Genomic DNA, 17005 nt, shown 5'->3' on the forward strand with positions numbered 1-17005 from the left:
TAAATTTGCTGAAAGGCAGTCATTTGGGGGTTAAAAGAGATAGAATTAGAAGGAAGGCTTAGTGTCCTTAGGAGGTAAACTTGCGCATATCTAAATTATCCTTTATAGTTTTTTTTTAAGTTGGAGAAATATTTTAAATGAAGAGTAAACAAAATGTGATATTTTATTATTTTTCTTTATATATAATTTTGCACATTTTAACCTTTTCATAGAGAAAGTAAAAAGAAAAGATTGCATATCTAAGCAACAGATAAAAAGACTGGCATGGAATACTTAAATAAATTCTGCTATGTATCTGCCATAATGCAGGCTTCTAATCCTACTGCCTATCTCCATATAAATGATTCTGTTCAAGACCATAGATGTTTTCTTCCCTAAAAGCAGTAAAGCTCTTTTAGATGAAATGTCTAAAAACATCTTATAATAACTTGGAGCATGCTGGCAAGAGTAGTCACTTGTGACTATGTGTGAAACCCCCTCAGCCAGTTGATAGTGTAATAAGCAAAAAATGGTAGCATCACTCCATTATTCAGAAAAGCCAACAGCGTGCTTGTTCCTTAGGCTGCAGCATTCATTAAGAAAAGCTTACTGGGCTGAAAGCTGGAAACAGATGATAACGGGATATGATTTTCATATTTAATGCTTTCCTTGGAAGAGTATGTGTGCTACAGATTGATAGAAGAATCAACTGCTACTTTACTAAAAGACTTTCAGGTTTGCCCTATAGCTACCGATGGAATCATTCAGCCAAGAAATTAACTTTTTCTCCTTTTACCTGCTTTATATATCTGCTAAGCAGGCTGCCTGGCTGACAGTAAATGTTATTATGCAGTTAACTGTTTGGTATTTAAGACGCTTATCAGAAAAGAAACAGAGGCCACATTATTTTGTTTTTATAGTAGAAGGAAGGTTTTAGTTTTTTTCTTCTGTGCATTAGCAGGCATTAATCTAAGTTTATATGAAGTTTCAGTTTTTCTTCAACATAGATTTAAAAGTTTTTAAAAAATAGAATTTAGAGGATTCTTTAAACTGGAAAATACAAAACATAAAACCCCAGCAACCTTGACCTATATAAAAAGGCCATTCATGATAAATGATTTGCATTCCATTAGATGTATGCTGAATGTGGTATGATGTGATAGGCTTCTGAATTATTCAGGCAACTTTCCCATTTGACATTTAGTCATCAAATAATTGACATGTGTTTAATCTATAAGCCAATTTGTTCTTTCTATGCCATTCCTGATAGACACATTCTTAGAACAGCAGTGTCAATGGTACTTAAGTAAACCAGAACTTTTTTTTTTCTTATTTACATTACTGATTGTCTTTTTAAGTCATATTTAAAAGTAGGGCAAGAACCATAAGTTGATAATCTGTTAAAATGTTACATATTAGAATTAGAAGGGATACATTTTTCATTTATAAGGGAAAGTGTCATATCTTTAAAGACTTTGACTATTAACTGTGAGAACCAATTAAGTAACCTATTGAGCTTGATTTGCCATTTCATACCTTTCCCAATCTTTCGTTGGTTTGAGCAATTAAAAGGTAAATAATTTCAGTAAAATTATGAATGAGTTCATCCTACTTATATAATTCCAGAACAATTTCCCATTATATGAGTTATATATATATATTTTTTCCCAGTGGAAATCTGTGCACCTCCTCATTGGTCAACCAAATGAATTAGTCTCAGTGTCCAGAGTCTTTGGTCTTCAGAGACGAGCCTCAGAGCACACGAGAGTCTCACTGGTTGAATTATGAATAGTCATTGAATAATTATTGAGCATTGTCTATAAGAAGGCACAGTGGGTCTCACCATGAATGTCTCTTGATGAATGGCACAGTCCTATCTTTGAGATGTTTACTACAAAGTGATGTTCTTTCTAAGACACAGGATTGTTTGGGAAAAGTGCTGCATATATGGGTCAGGAAGAAAACACTGTTTCCTCTGAAATGATTTACTAAAGGCTTGATGGAGGAAGTGTATTAGAGCTGGAAATGGAAAAATATGAAGGACATCAGTCAGGAGCAGTGTGATAGTCATTCCAGGGGCAAGCATTGTTATATGTAAAGGAGTAGAATCTGGAAATCTCAGTGGGTAGTGGCTCATTCTTACTGAAGTCTAAAGTTCCTGTAAAGTCTAAATGAGCTTGCTATTTTAACAGAACTCCTTAATACCAGTGTCCAGAATTAAGATTTCCTTGTGGAATTAGATATTTATATGAAGTGTAGTGGTTAAACGTTGGGCTGTGATCCGAATGGTTGGTAGCTCAAAACCACCAGCAGCTCTTTGAAAGAAAGACTGGGCTCTGTACTCAGTTACAGACTTGGAAACCCACAGGGGGCTGCTATGAGTCAGCATTGACTCAATGGCAGTGTGGATGTCAGTGGACAGAGCAGTTACTTTGTAAGTGTTTGGCTGTAGGAAGAGGAATCTGGCAGTGCTGTGCAAGATGACCTGGAGGAAGGAAACTGTACGATATAGTACAGTGAATTACTTAATATAGCTTTTCTAGCTGTGGTTTTTGTAAATCCCACCGGATGACTGGGTAGAACCATGAAAATAGGGTGTATGGAGTACTGTTGTAGGGATTGCCATCTTGCTGGGTTTAAAAGGAGCCATCTCAGAAGCTAGAACAGCGATCCTACTGCCATTGAGAAAGAAGAGCCAAGAGTGCAGCTTGCATTTTGGACCACAAGATCCCTGTGTATTATACCTCCTCAATCCAGAAGACAACTCTGACGCCAAAGATGTGACAGAGAAGTAGCAGCAGCGAAGGCAACAGCACCAAGAGCACAGAACAGAGCAATGGGTTTCTTAGTCTACAGAGCAAGAAAGCTGAGTGGCTTTGGAGGTTCACTTGTAGATTGTGGTGTCTCCAAGCACTTAATGGGGGGAGCTAGGTTTGCGAGCCCATAGAGCTAGAGCTGAGTACCTTTGGACTGAGGCTTATAGTGACGTGGAATGCTTTTTGCGTATTTGTTGGCAACACTAAAAAAGCTTTGTAATGCCGATTGAGCAGTGCAGAGGTCATGAGAGAGATGGGTCTGTAGGCACAGCTGGGAAAAGGTTCTCCCCAACAGACATCTATATCCCAAACATTTATGATCTTGAATTCTAACCTATTATTTCCCTAATAACTGCCCCAAATTATATGAATATTTTCTGTGGCCATTGTAGTGAATTACCAAACCACCAGAGAAGTGTTGCGAGGGCTGTGAGAAAGGTGACTGGGATCAAAATTAGAAGGTGGAGGCATGCCTGACTTCTGCTTCATAGGATTTAACCTTGGGCTAATGTTGAGTTGAGTTTGATCTTGATGTTGAGTGTGATTTTCCTTCCCTTTTGTGACCTCCTCCTTTTCAGAGGAGGTCAGATACTTGTTCCATCCTTCCTCTGGGAAAATCAGATCAGTTTATATAGCAGAAATTAACAGTATACAAATTGAATGGTGACCATTGAAGTGGAAAGCACTAGCAGAGGGAAGAGGATGCATCAAATTAATGCTAATTCTGAATTTTAAAAGTAGCTGTGTAAATTTCTATCATTAGCAGTAATCTGGATGTTCTGCAATAAAAGTAGTTATAAGTAGTGTTTTCCCATATCTTCTATGTTAAATTCCATCTTGGGTTTTCACTGAGACATATATTGTTTTCATGTATTTAGTAGAAGCTCTATATAGTTATGTGTTTTCTTAAGAAGGGTAATAATTGCACTATTTATCTCCCAAGTTTGTTTTCACTATTAATTACATTATGAAATTTTAAAAATTTGAAGATAAGTGAAAAAAGCATTGTTTCTAAGCTTCCATTTATGCATGCACAGGTCTTATTCTAAACAAAATATGTTTAAACATGTCTCAGCGATCAGTGGATGGCTATGCACAAGTGCTCTCAATAATATATTCCTTAACTCATTGTACTCTTGATAGGGTGCTTTCACACACAAAAAGATGCTTTAAATGGTTTTGAGGTTAAGCCCAATATAAAATTTTTAACAAAACTCAAGTAAATATTTTCCATAATGACCAAAGTATTGCAGCAAATTTATGAGAATACAGCACCATATAAAACTAGTTTTTATCAAGCACTTTAAGAAAGGTTAGGAAGACCTCAGAGATAAGCCAAGAAATTAGGAAAGTGGCTGAAGTCCAAAATCTGGTGAAAGAAAATCGTAAAATTACCATCGATGCAATAGTTACTAAAATTGGAACTCACATAGTTTGGCATTTTGAATTTTAAATGAATATCTTTGCCTCACCAAGCTTTTGATTGGATTGGGTTCCAAAGTGTTGCAGTAAGATCAGCTTGCTCAGAGACATTCTCTCCCCATCAGTCTTTAATGAGATCAAAGCTAATGAAGATAATTTTATGGACCAAATTATAACTGGGATCAAATCTTGGATTTACCAATAATCTAGAGAGCAAGGTCCAATTAAAATAGTGACCTCTGTGGGGATGTACTGGGACAGTTGAATTCAAAGCAGAGAGGTCAGCTCAGAAGGTTACGCCAACTGTTGGGTTAGATGCCAAATGGAAAGTCTTGTAGTTTTCCTTCAAGGACACAGGGTGTTTGTGGTTAGGGTGAGGTTATTATGAAGAAGTTTTAAGAAAATTGGAGTCTTTCTTCTTCCAGTTAAAGATGAAAACGTAGAGTCACTCTTCTACTAACCTGAACAACAAAGTCTCAGAAAGTGCACGGGTCGGAGGAACGTATCCTGGATCTCTGAGAAAAAGGTAGTTGAATGAGCCAAACACACACTTTTAAGACTGAAAACAGGGAACTAACAGAATAAATCTGCAATGAAGATGATTACAAAGAAAATAGAGGTAAAATGTAGATAGAAAACATTTGAATAGAAAGAAAGTCATGTATTTCACACAATAAAGAACAGACTACCTTACATATAAGACCCTGGATGTTATATCTTTTGATAGCCGGGCACCATCAGCTTTCTTCACCACATTTGCTTATGTACCCATTTGTCTTCAGTGATTGTATCAGGAAGGTGAGCACACAATGATATAATTTTTTGTTCTTTGATGCCTGATACCTGAGCCTTCAACACCTTGTGATCACACAGGCTGGCGTGCTTCTTCCATGTGGGCTTTGTTGCTTCTGAGATAGATGGCCGCTTGTTTACCTTCAAGCATTTAAGACCCCAGACCCTGTATCTTTTGATAGCCGGGCACCATCAGCTTTCTTCACCACATTTGCTTATGCACCCATTTGTCTTCAGTGATCGTGTTGGGAAGCTGATCATTATGGAATGCCAATTTAATAGAAAAGGCGTTCTTGCATTGAGGGTATACTTGAGTGGAGGCCCAATGTTCATCTACTACCTTAATATTAAACCTATAAATATATGCGCATAGATATATTTCCCCATCATCATATATAAATGTCTTTACATATGTACATGCCTGTATTTAGACCTCTATAAATGCCTGCCTATCTTATCTAGATAGACCTGCAGAGATAATAATATGCACACAAAAAACAAGACAGCAAAACAAAGCGACAAAAGAAAACAAAACGACAACAACAACCAAAAAACCAATGACAAAAAGCCAGAGGATGTACACTGGTACAGATAGGAACTGGAAACACAGGGAATTGAGGACGAGGACAAATGATCCTCTCAGGACCAGTGGTAAGAGTGGTGAAACCGGGAGGGTTGCGGGAAGATGAGGTTGAAAGAGGGAACTGATTACAAGGATCTACATATAACTCCCTCCCTGGAGGAGGGGTGGGGTGGGGCGAACAACAGAAAAGTGGGGAAAAGGAGATGTCGGACAGTGTAAGATTTGACAAAATAATAATTTATAAATGATCAAGGATTCATGTAGGATCAGGGAACAGGGAGGGAGGGTTAAAAATGAGCTGATATGGAGGGCTCAAGTACAAAGCAAATGTTTTGAGAATTATGAGGGCAACAGATGTACAAATGTGCTTGACACAGAATGGATGTATGTATGGATTGTGATAAGAGTTGTACGAGCCCCCAATAAAATGATTAAAAAAAAAAAAAAGAAAAGCCTGTAAATAGTTCAAGGTTTGTTTGTTAACCTTTAGGAGTGTTTTCTGGTCAAGTCTAATGGGGTGCCATGCCCTGACCCCAAAGTCTATTTTTGGTACGCCCCCAGGACTTCCCTTGTTCTGCTCCCCTTGCTGTTCTGTTGAAGCCCTTACTGTTTTGCCTCAGTGTGGTGGGGTCAGATTGGGCACAATTCACACACTAGGTCTTCAGTGTTGTCATAATTTCTTTTCTGGCATTTTTAGGTTATCTATTGTTCTTATAGATTCTCTTTTAATTTTTTGGTAAATGTTCTCTTGGTTTTGCAAATTTCTTTAAGTTTTTCTTATTTGGAAATTATTTTATTTCTCTCTCATATTTGAGGCATAATTTCTCTGGATATAGGATTCTTGGTTGGCAGGTTTTTTTTCTTTCAAAACTGAATATATCATTCCATTGCCTTCATGCCACCATGGTTTCAGTGGATAAATCTGAACTTACCTAATGATTGGCCTTTGTATGTGATTGTCTTTTTTGTGATGTTGCTCTCAGGATTTTTTCCTTTTCTCTCATATTGGAAAGTTTTATTATAATTTACCTTGTTGATTTTCTTTTGGGGTTTCTTATGTTTGGAGTTCTCTGTATATCTTGAATAGTTATTTTATGTTCTGTTATAATTTTAGGGAAATTCTCCCTTAATAATTCATTAACTCTTCTCTGTAGTTAATATTTCTTCCTTATATTCTGGGATATTTATCAAACTTATGTAGTGCTTCATAAAATTTATCAGCTTTGCTCAGCATTTTGGGTTGTTTACATAGCTTGGTCTTTGTGTATTTTGATCTTGAGAAACTTATCTTAGAGATTACTGATTATTTCCATTCTTGTTTTGTTTTCTTCTAGTGTTTCTCAGTTCTATTATTTTGGTGTTGCCTTTTGTATTTTTCTTTGAAGTGGTTGAATTATTTCTAGCTTTTCATTCATTTTGTCAGAATGATCTTTTGGAGGATTTGTGAATCCCAGTATGGTAGCTTCTGTTTTTCCTCTATTTCTATAATGTTTTCCCTCTAATATCTTAAAGTAACTGGAGATTGGGTTGTTTTATCTTGTTTCTGCAAGTCTGTGGAGAGTAACATCTGTCTTTGTAATTAAGAGTTTTTTATATTTATCTCAGAGTACAAAGCAATTCCCATACATGTGTTGTGGAATCAGGGGTGGCCAGGCAAATCAGTACTAGTCCACCCCCAGCAGAAGCCGAAGGCAGAGAACAGTGAAATATTGCCTTTGCCAAAGTCTTGGTTTTGAGTCTGGCTTACGAGTTACCAGGGGATGCCAGGTGATGATCAACCTGACCAACATGACAGAGCAAGAGAGGCAACTATTTATAAGATAACTCACTGAAATTATTCTCACAGACCTTGTATGTGAGTTCTTGGTCTGTTTACTATTTGGATGTGGGCTCATGGGCCTGCAAATGATAGCACTTTAAATCCTGGGTCCATGAAGGAGCATTTATTCACTGCTGAGCTGACTGTATGCCATAGTACAAGTCCTTCCAGGTCCATACCCACCCAGCGTTGGTCAACCTTCTTGGAGTCCTGGATAAGTTACACGACAGTCTAGTCTCCATGAGCTCCAGCCATATGCTACAAGTCAGACCACAGCAGACCTAAGCTTTCCTTGTTTGGCTGGTGTGCAATGAGCTGGTTAGGGCTTAGAACCCTGTTCTGACTTAACTTCTCCCCAGTTATGTTGGAGGAGTGGTGCTAATCTTCTTCAGGAGAGAGATATGGGATTGTTAGCTCACCATTAAGATCCAGAGAGAGTGGAGTAAGGCAGAGTAGTCTGGATTGGAGGCAACCTGCGGGGCGGCACAGAGTCCACATCTTTGTTTTTTAGGGCTCTTAGTGTCAATTCCTGAGATGTAATTAACATGGACTTGCCCTAGTAGTATAGTGGTTACATGTTAGCCTGCTATCTGCATGATTGGCACTTTGAACTAATCAGCAGCTACACGGGAGAAAATCTGGGCTTTCTGTTCCTGTCAACAATCATAGTCTCAGAAACCCACAGGGGGTCACTGTGACTCAGCATTGGCTCAGTGGCAGTGAGTTTGGTTTGGTTGTGCTTCTTCTGAAGCCCTAGTGGTATAGTGATTACAAATTGGGCTGTGATCTGCAAGATTAGCAGTTTTCAAGATTAGCCACTGAAGCCACCATCCACACTGTGGGGAAAAAACAGGGCCTTCTACTCCCATAAAGAGCTAAAGTCTGGAGAACTTGCAGGGCAGTTCTGCCTTGTCCTACAGGGTTGCTATGCGTTGGCATCTACTAGATGGCAGTGAATTTTTTTCCTTAAGTTTTACATTTTTCAGCAGAGGTTTGGAACTGAGGCTGGTGAAAGTTTCCCATTATTTCTCGGAGAGGGATTCAGAAGAGGTCTATTTGGCTATGTTGTATCCGCTTCTAGATATGATTTTTGGGCCAAGACCTTGCAGGCACGAAGGCAATGGGATTCCACATAGAAAACAAAAGATAAATTGTTTACTAAGAATTATATGTCTAGTAAAATTGTTCCTTCAATACAATGGCAAAATTACGGCATTTCCAGATAAACAGAAATTAAAGGAATTTATAAAAGCCAGGGAAAGCTTATAAGAAATCCTTCATACAGAGAGCCCAAAACAGTAGCTAATGGAAATTAAGATACATAACAACAGAAACCAACTACAGTGCAGTGAATTAGTTGGTATGGCATTTCTATTCATAATCTTTGTAATGCCCATCAAATGACTGGGAGGGAATGTGAAAATAAGGTTTGTGGAACTCTAATGAAAAGAGAGGAGGCTTGGTGGTGTTGTGGTTATACATTCGACTAGTAATCACGAGGTCAGCAGTTTGAAACCACCAGCTACTTCACAGGAGAAAGACCTGCCTTTCAATTCCTGTAAACAGATATAGTCTCAGAAACTCACAGGTGGTAGTTCTACCCTATCCTATAGGGTCGTTATGAGTTGGCATCAACTTAGTGGTAGTGATTTCGGATTTTTGGAATGAGAAGAGTGGTCAGTTTTGCCATTCCACTGAGTATAAAGTAAGTGATCTCAGATACAAGAATGGAGGAAAACTCACAAACATCAAGAAAGAAGAGCTATAAGCATAATTCATATTTTAGACCCCAAGATGCCTACATGAAGAGGCAACAGCAGGAAGATGGCAGCAAAGGAGCAGCACTGAGATCATGAGACAGAGCAACAGAATTCCTGGTTCATGGAATGAAGAAAATTGAGTGTCTTTTTGGTAGGAGACCCAATTGCAGAATGGAATGATGTATTAGGCTGGGTTCTTTAGAAAAGTGAAATCAGTGACATGTGTATGTGTCTGTATATCTAAGTGTGTATCTACACATAGACACATGCACACATTTTAGATACATATGTGTGTATGTGTACACTCACATTTAGAGGGAAAGAAAATGTCAAGGAATAAAAGCTCAAACAATTGTAAAAGCGGCTAAGTCCAGTCTAGTTAAAGTTCATGGGTCAGATGTTCAGATGGAGATTTCTCCTGATTCATGTAACTGTGAGGACTGACAAAACAGGAAGCAGGAAAATGAACTAAACAGCAAAAAGATGAACCAGGAAGACCATAGGCTGGCAGATGCAGAGGTGGATGAATCCAAACACAGTAGATGAGGCTTAGAGTCCAATGACTAAAAGGATGGCTTTTGGTGGGCTGTTGGTTCAAGTCCAAAGAACCAGAACTTAATGAACCAGATACAGGATCCAGACACAATAGGAAGCAAAGCTCTCCACAGCATTTCCTAAGTAGTTTATGTAAGGAGTAGGCCATACTCCTTCAGTAGGACTGTGACCTGAACAAGAAGGTTAAAGCATTTCCCAGTATTCTTATAATTGATTGGCTGCTTATAGCAGATCCCATTATAGAGTTGATTACATTGTGTTATGTAACATCATGGGGGATTATTAAGCCTTAACGATCAAGCCACTGAGACTCCTGACCCAGCCATGATGACACAAGCCTAAATATCACAGATACCTTTTGGGGCATTTATCAATACTAAAGGAGCTGTCCAACACTTGATCAAGGAGGGCAGAGGCCAAAAGGCCAAATGGCTTAGATCAAGGACCTGTGAGAGACATGCCTACCAGCACAGCTAAATGAGCACAACAAACAAAAAGATTATAACTTTCACATTTCTGATCTGGATTGGAAACCTGTTAATTTCTCTAATAAACCTCATTATTATGAGTACTGTTATGAGTTCCATTGTAACAGATTATCAAATCCAGCAGAGAAGTAGAGTGTTATGGAATGGATTATTGGTTTCAGAGTGTAGAATAAAGAAAGTTGGAGGGTGGAGACTTGTCTGACTTCTGGCTCATAAGAATCATCACTGGTGCACACCTTCCTGACGCAATTGCTGAAGACAAATGTCTGCATAAGCAAATATGGTGAAGAAAGCTGGTGGTGCCTGGCTATCAAAAGACATAGCATCTGGGTCTTAAAGGCTTGCAGATAAACAAGCAACCATCTAGCTGAGAAGCATCAAAGCCCACATGGAAGAAGCACACCAGCCTGTGTGACCACGATCTGTCAAAGGGATCAGGTATCAAGCATCAAAGAACAAAAAATCATATCATTGTAAATGAGGGTGAGTGCAGACTGGAGACTCACAGCCCATTGGTAGGACTGGACACCCTCTTACTGAACGGTTGTGAGGAAGAGATGAGCCAGTTAGGGTGCAGGGTAGCAACGATGAAACATCTAACTTTCCTCTAGTTCTTAAATGCTTCCCTCCCCCCACCCCCACTGTCATCCCAATTCTACCTTACAAATCTGGCTAGACCAGAGGATGTGCACTGGTACAGATAGCAACTGGAAACACAGGGAATCCAGGACAGGTGACCCCTTCAGGACCAGTGGTGAGAGTGGTGATGCCTGGAGGGTGGAGGGAATGTGGGGTGGGAAGGGGGAACTGATTACAAGAATTTACATATAACCTCCTCCCTGGGGGATGGACAACAGAGAAGTGGGCAAGGGGAGACGTCAGACAGTGTAACATATGACAAAATAATTTATGAATTATGAGGGGTAGATGAGAGAGGGTAGGGAGTGGGGAGGGAGGGGAGCTGATATCAAGGGCTCACGTAGAAGGCAAATGTTTTTAGAATGATGATGGCAACAAATGTACAAATGTGCTTGACACAACGGCTGTATGTAAGGATTGTGATAAGAATTGTAAGAGCTCCCAATAAAATGATTTAAAAAAATCATCCTGGACAGATGTGGAGTTATACTCTCCTTCCCCTAAGAAGTTAGAGGTGACATGTGGCCTCCACAATGTTTCCTTACCAAGATACAAAGTTATCAGACAAAATAAACCATGAGACTCAAAATGTGGAACTAGAAATTTCAATTTGTAAACAATGGCAAATATAATGCAAAAGAGGAAATAAATGGGGTAGTTAAGAACTTCCAAATTGAGAGTAAGTTGATATCTATAATGTTTCTTGTGGATTCATTTTAATTTTCTTCAGTTTTATCTCAAACTTATATATAAATAATTGATTGTTAATATTGGCAGTAGAAATCCTCATTCCAACCCTCCCCCCCACCCATGGAATGGCTGGTGGTTTTGAACTCCTTACTTTGCAGTTAGCAGCCCCACATATAACCTACTATGCTACCAGGGCTCCTTGCTATACAATTAGAAGTTTATAAAAGTAATAACAAGGAAAAAATGAAATGCATGGAAACTGAATAATACCCTGCTGAAAAATGGTTAGGTAATTGATGAAATAAAGTCTTAGAAACAAATGAGAATGGAAGCAAAACATACCAAAACATTTGGGACACTGCAAAAAATTGCTCAAGGGACAATTTATAGCAATAAGCACATACATCAGACAAGAAAGAAGCAAATCAACACCTTAATCTAGTATCTCTAACAATTATAAAAAGAGCATCAAACTAAGCCTATAATGTTCAAAATAATAGAAAATAATAAAGATTCAAAGAAATAAATGAAGCAAATATTAAAAAAATAGAATCAACAAGAAGAGAAATTGGTTCTTTGAATGGATTAGGAAAATGAAGACAAGACCAGCAAATAAAGTAAGAGAAAAGAAGATAATACAGATAAAAAATGAAACAGGCAATTTCACAATAGAAGCAACAAATAAAACAATCATAAAATAATACTATGAAGAACTGCACTCCAACAAATTTTAAAATCTAGAAGAAACAGATATTTCTAGAAATACACTATATACTCAAACTAGCATAAACTGAGATAGAAAATTTGATCAGATAAATTTGTCCTGTAGGTCATAAAAAATACCCAGTGATTAAAACTACTGGCCTACATGATGTCACTGGTGAATTCTGTTATATATTCAGAGAAGAGCCGACATCAGTTCTACTCAGATTATTTCAGAACATAGAAAAGAATGGAATATGCCCAAATTAATTCCATGAAGCAAAGATAGCCCTTAAACAAAAGACAGGCAAAGATAATTAGAAAATAATGATAGATGATTATCGTTCAGAACCTAGTGTTATACTTGTATTTTAAAAATACTACATGTTCTAATGGGAATTTACCAAATGCACAAGGATAAGTTCAACATTATAAAAACAGTTAATGTAATCTACATACATAAAGCAAAAGAACCACATAATTGTATCAACTGATGTAGAAAAGCCATTTGACAAAATCCAATACTAATTCCTGATAACAAAGACTCTTAAAATATGGAAAACAGGGAAGTTCATCAACATAATTAAGGGGATAGTCATAAAACCACTGGTCAACATTACTCTCAAAGGGGAGAATTTGAAAACATTTTCCTTGCAAACAGAAACCAGATAAAGATGTCCTTTATCAATATTATTCAATATTGTGCTGGATGACTGGCTCAAGCTATAGAGTCCAGAATGGGGAATTAAAGGCATTCAAAGTGGCAAAGAAGAAGTCAAACTGTATTAGAAGCTGAACTGATCTGGTTGAAAATCCCAATGACACAATAAGAAGATTATTGGAAATAATTTAAAGATTCAGCAAAGTGGCAGAGTATAAGACGAACATGTAAAAATCAAAGTCATTTGAAACAATAAAGAGAACTCTGAAAACAAATTTAGGAAAACAATACCATTTGCAAAACTACTCAAAAGCTTAAATACTCTGGAATAAATCTAACTAGAGATGAAAAATACCTATACAAAGAAAACTTCAAAACACTAATATAGGAAACCAAAAAAGAATGGAAGAATGTTACCATGCTCATTAATCCCATGCTCATCTTATACTCTGCCACATAAATAACATATTGAAAATATCAGTACTGTTCAAAGCGATCTACAGGTACAATGCAATATAGATTCCGATCTCATTCTTTCTTTATTTTTTCTGATCTCATTCTTTAAATAGGTGGAAAAAATAATCATCAACTCTGTATAAAGACTATTAAATTCAAAGAAAGTAGAAGGCTTCACACTTCTGGATATCAAAACTTACTCTGTAGCCTTGGTAACCAGAATATTTGTTAGCGAAACAGTCCAAGCAATGGGACTGGCAAAACTTTCCTCTTTGTAATCTTTTTAGTTTCCTCATGTATGATATCATTGATGTTATTCTATAGCTTGTCTACGTTTTGATCATTAGTGTTCAGTGCATCAAATCTGTTCTTAAGGTAGTCTCTACATTCTGGTGGGCTATATTCAAGGTTGTATTTTGACTCTTGTGGATTTGTTTAAATTTTTTATAGCTTAAACTTGCATATGAGCATTTCATGGTCTGTTCTGGTGTTGGTCTATGGCCTTGTTTTAGCTGATGGTATTGAATGTTTCCAATGTCTCTTCCCATAGATGTAGTTGATTTTATTCTGTGTATTCCATCTGATGAAGTACATGTGTATACCCACTTTGAATGTTGTTGCAAAAAGGCATTTGCCATGAATAAGTCATCAGTGTTGTTAAATTTGGTGATGCGATCCTGGAGTCATTTCTATCACCAAGGTCATATTTTTCAACTACTCATCTTTTTTTGTTTCCAATTTGTACTCTCTAATCACCAGTAATTATTAATGCACCTGTATTGCAAGTTTGATAGTTTCAGAATGCAGAAATTGGTCAAAATCTTTATTTTTCCCATCTTTGGCATTAGTGATTGGTGTGTAAATATTAATAATAGTCGCATTAACTGATCTTTCATCAAGGCTTATGGATATTACCTTACAACTGATAGTGTTATATTATGAAATAATCTTTTCAGCAATGTTGTGATTTCATTTCTTTTTCAATTTATCACTCCTGGCATAGTAGACCACACAAATGTCAGATTCAAAATGACCATGACTAGCCAATGTTAGCTCACCTAAGATGCCAATTTTTCAGCTTTGATTACTTCAGTTTTCCTAGATTTATACTTCATATATTCCATGTTCTGATTAATAATGGATGTTTGCAGCTGTTTCTTCTCATTTCGAGTCATGGTAAATGATATGTATATTAACATGTACATTCACACATGTACGTTCACACATGTACAGACTGCTCCTGTAAACCAAGGGTGGTGAGACTTTGTTTCATGTACTTTGGACATATTATAAGGAGACATCAGTCCTGGAAAAGAACATCATTCTTGGTAAAGTATAGGGGCAGCGAAAAAGGAAGACCCCAGCAAGATGGATGGACACAGTGGCTGTAACGATGGACTCATAGAAACAAACAGATAATTGTGAGGATGGCACAGTACTGGGTGATGGTTTGTTCTGTTGTACATAGGGTCCCTGTGAGTTGGAACTGACTCAATGGCACCTGACAACAACAACAATCCTTGAAGCAGGACATCATGCTTGGTAAAATTGAGGGTCATTGCGAAAACAGGTTCAAATATAGCAGTGGTTGTGAGGATTACACAATTCAGTTGTACAAAGAATCACTGTGAGAACCAACTCAAACTGTACTTTTTTAAAAAGACATGTTTACGATTTTGATTGTTGTTTCCTCTATTTCTTGACTCTCTTGGTCCAGTGGGAATTGGGCCTGGAGTCTGTTTCTTCTCTTAGTAGATCAGATAAGTTTGAAAACAACTGCTTGAGTGAGTAACTCAAGGGCATTTCCTTTGAGTTTTCCCTCTCTGAGACATGCTTACTCCTTTCTTTTGTAGCTTTGTTGTTATGGAAAAGGAGGAGGATTCCTTAAATTGCAATGTCTTCCTTATGCTGGATAAATAGGTCTTGAAACTGAAAAACGTAAAGATCTCTCAGACCCGCAAGTTGATTATTTATAGGCAAAATATTGAATGATGCCGGAAACATCAAGAGAAGATGGAAAGAATACACAGATTCACTTTACCATAAAGAACTAGTTGACAGTCCACCATTTTAGGGAGTAGCACATGAGCAAGAACCAGTGGTGCTGAAGGAAGAAGTTCGAGCTGCACGGGCTCCAGGAATTGACGGAACACCCGTTGAAAGCTGAAGAAGCTCTGGAAGCCCTCACTTTTCTACTGCTGATTCCAAAGAAGGGTTACAGAAGGCTCAAACTATGGAACGATATCATTGATACCACACACAAGTAAATACTTTTTTACATAAGGTCAGCTAACAATGGTTAAAGCCGCACATTGACAGGGAACTGCCAGAAGTTCAGGTCAGATTTAGAAGAAAATGTGGAAGAAGCGATATCATTGCTGATATCAGATGAATCTTTGCTCAAAGCAGAGAATATCAGAAAGACGTTTACTTGTGTTTCATTGACTATGTAAAGGCATTTTACTGTGTGGACCATAATAAACTATGGATAGCTTTGAAAAGAATGGGAATTCCAGAACACTTCATTCTACTGATGAAGAACTTGCAAATGGATCAAGAGGCAGTTGTGCGAACAGAACAAGAGGAAATTTAATGGTTTAAAATCAGACACGGTGTACATCAAAGTTGTATCCTTTCACCATATTTTTTCAATCTATATGATGAGCAAATCATCAGAGAAGCTGGATTATATGAAGAAGAACGTGGCATCAGGATTGGGGAAGGCTTATTAACAATGTGTGGTATGCAGATGACACAACCTTGCTTGCTGAACATGTGGAGGAATGGAGATCAACTACTGTAGTCTTCATTATGGATTGTATGTAACTCAATGTAAAGAAGACCAAAGTCCTCACAGCGGGACCAATGGACAGCATTATGATAAATGGAGAAAAGATTGAAGTTTTCAAGAATTTTGTCGTACTTGGATCCACAATCAATGCTTATGGAAGCAGTAGTCAAGAGATCAAAAGATCTATTGCATTAGGTAAATCTCCTGCACAAGATTGTACTGAAGAACAAGGATGGTTCTTTGAGGACTAAGGTATGTTTGACCCAAGCCATGGTATTCTCTATTGCATCATATACTTGTGAAAGTTGGACAGTGAATAAGGAGGACTTGTAGAAGAATAAATGCAATTGAATTGTGGTGCTGGAGAAAAATATTGACAGTAGCATGGACTGCTAAAAGAATAAGCAGTTCTGTATTAGAATAAGTAAGGCCAGAGTGCTCCTTAGAGGAAAAAGTGGCAAGATTTCATCATACATACATTGGACATATTGTCAGGAGAGACCAGTCCCTGGAGGACATCATGTTTGGTAAAGTGGAGAAGCAGTGAAAAAGAGGAAGACCCTCGATGAGTTCCCTTGACACAGTAGCTTCATCAATGAGCTCGGGCATAGGAATAATTGTGAAGATGGAGTAGGACCATTTAGGTTTTCCTTCTGTTATGCATAGGGCCGCTATGGGTCAGAGGCAATTGATAGCACCTAACAACAACAACTACAGAGAACCTGATGGCATTTTAAAAGCTACAAGAGGCTATAATAAAACCTACTGATCTAGAGCTGAAGAAATTCACATTAAAAATAGTGTTACAAGATAAAGTTCTAATTGCACTGTCATTTGGATCTGCCCCCAGAC

At 37.7% G+C, this 17005-nt stretch overlaps 1 protein-coding gene across 3 annotated transcripts in view; it reads left to right on the top strand.

Annotated features, from left to right (window-relative positions):
• KIZ (kizuna centrosomal protein) overlaps positions 1-17005 on the top strand; it is a 165357-nt gene that overhangs the window by 25641 nt on the left and 122711 nt on the right. The gene's annotated exons all lie outside the window — the stretch shown is intronic.

This window comes from Echinops telfairi, unplaced genomic scaffold (assembly GCF_000313985.2).
Source record: "Echinops telfairi isolate 266 unplaced genomic scaffold, ASM31398v2 ScPeMD7_5592;HRSCAF=6446, whole genome shotgun sequence".
Classification (NCBI taxonomy): Eukaryota; Metazoa; Chordata; class Mammalia; order Afrosoricida; family Tenrecidae; genus Echinops; species Echinops telfairi.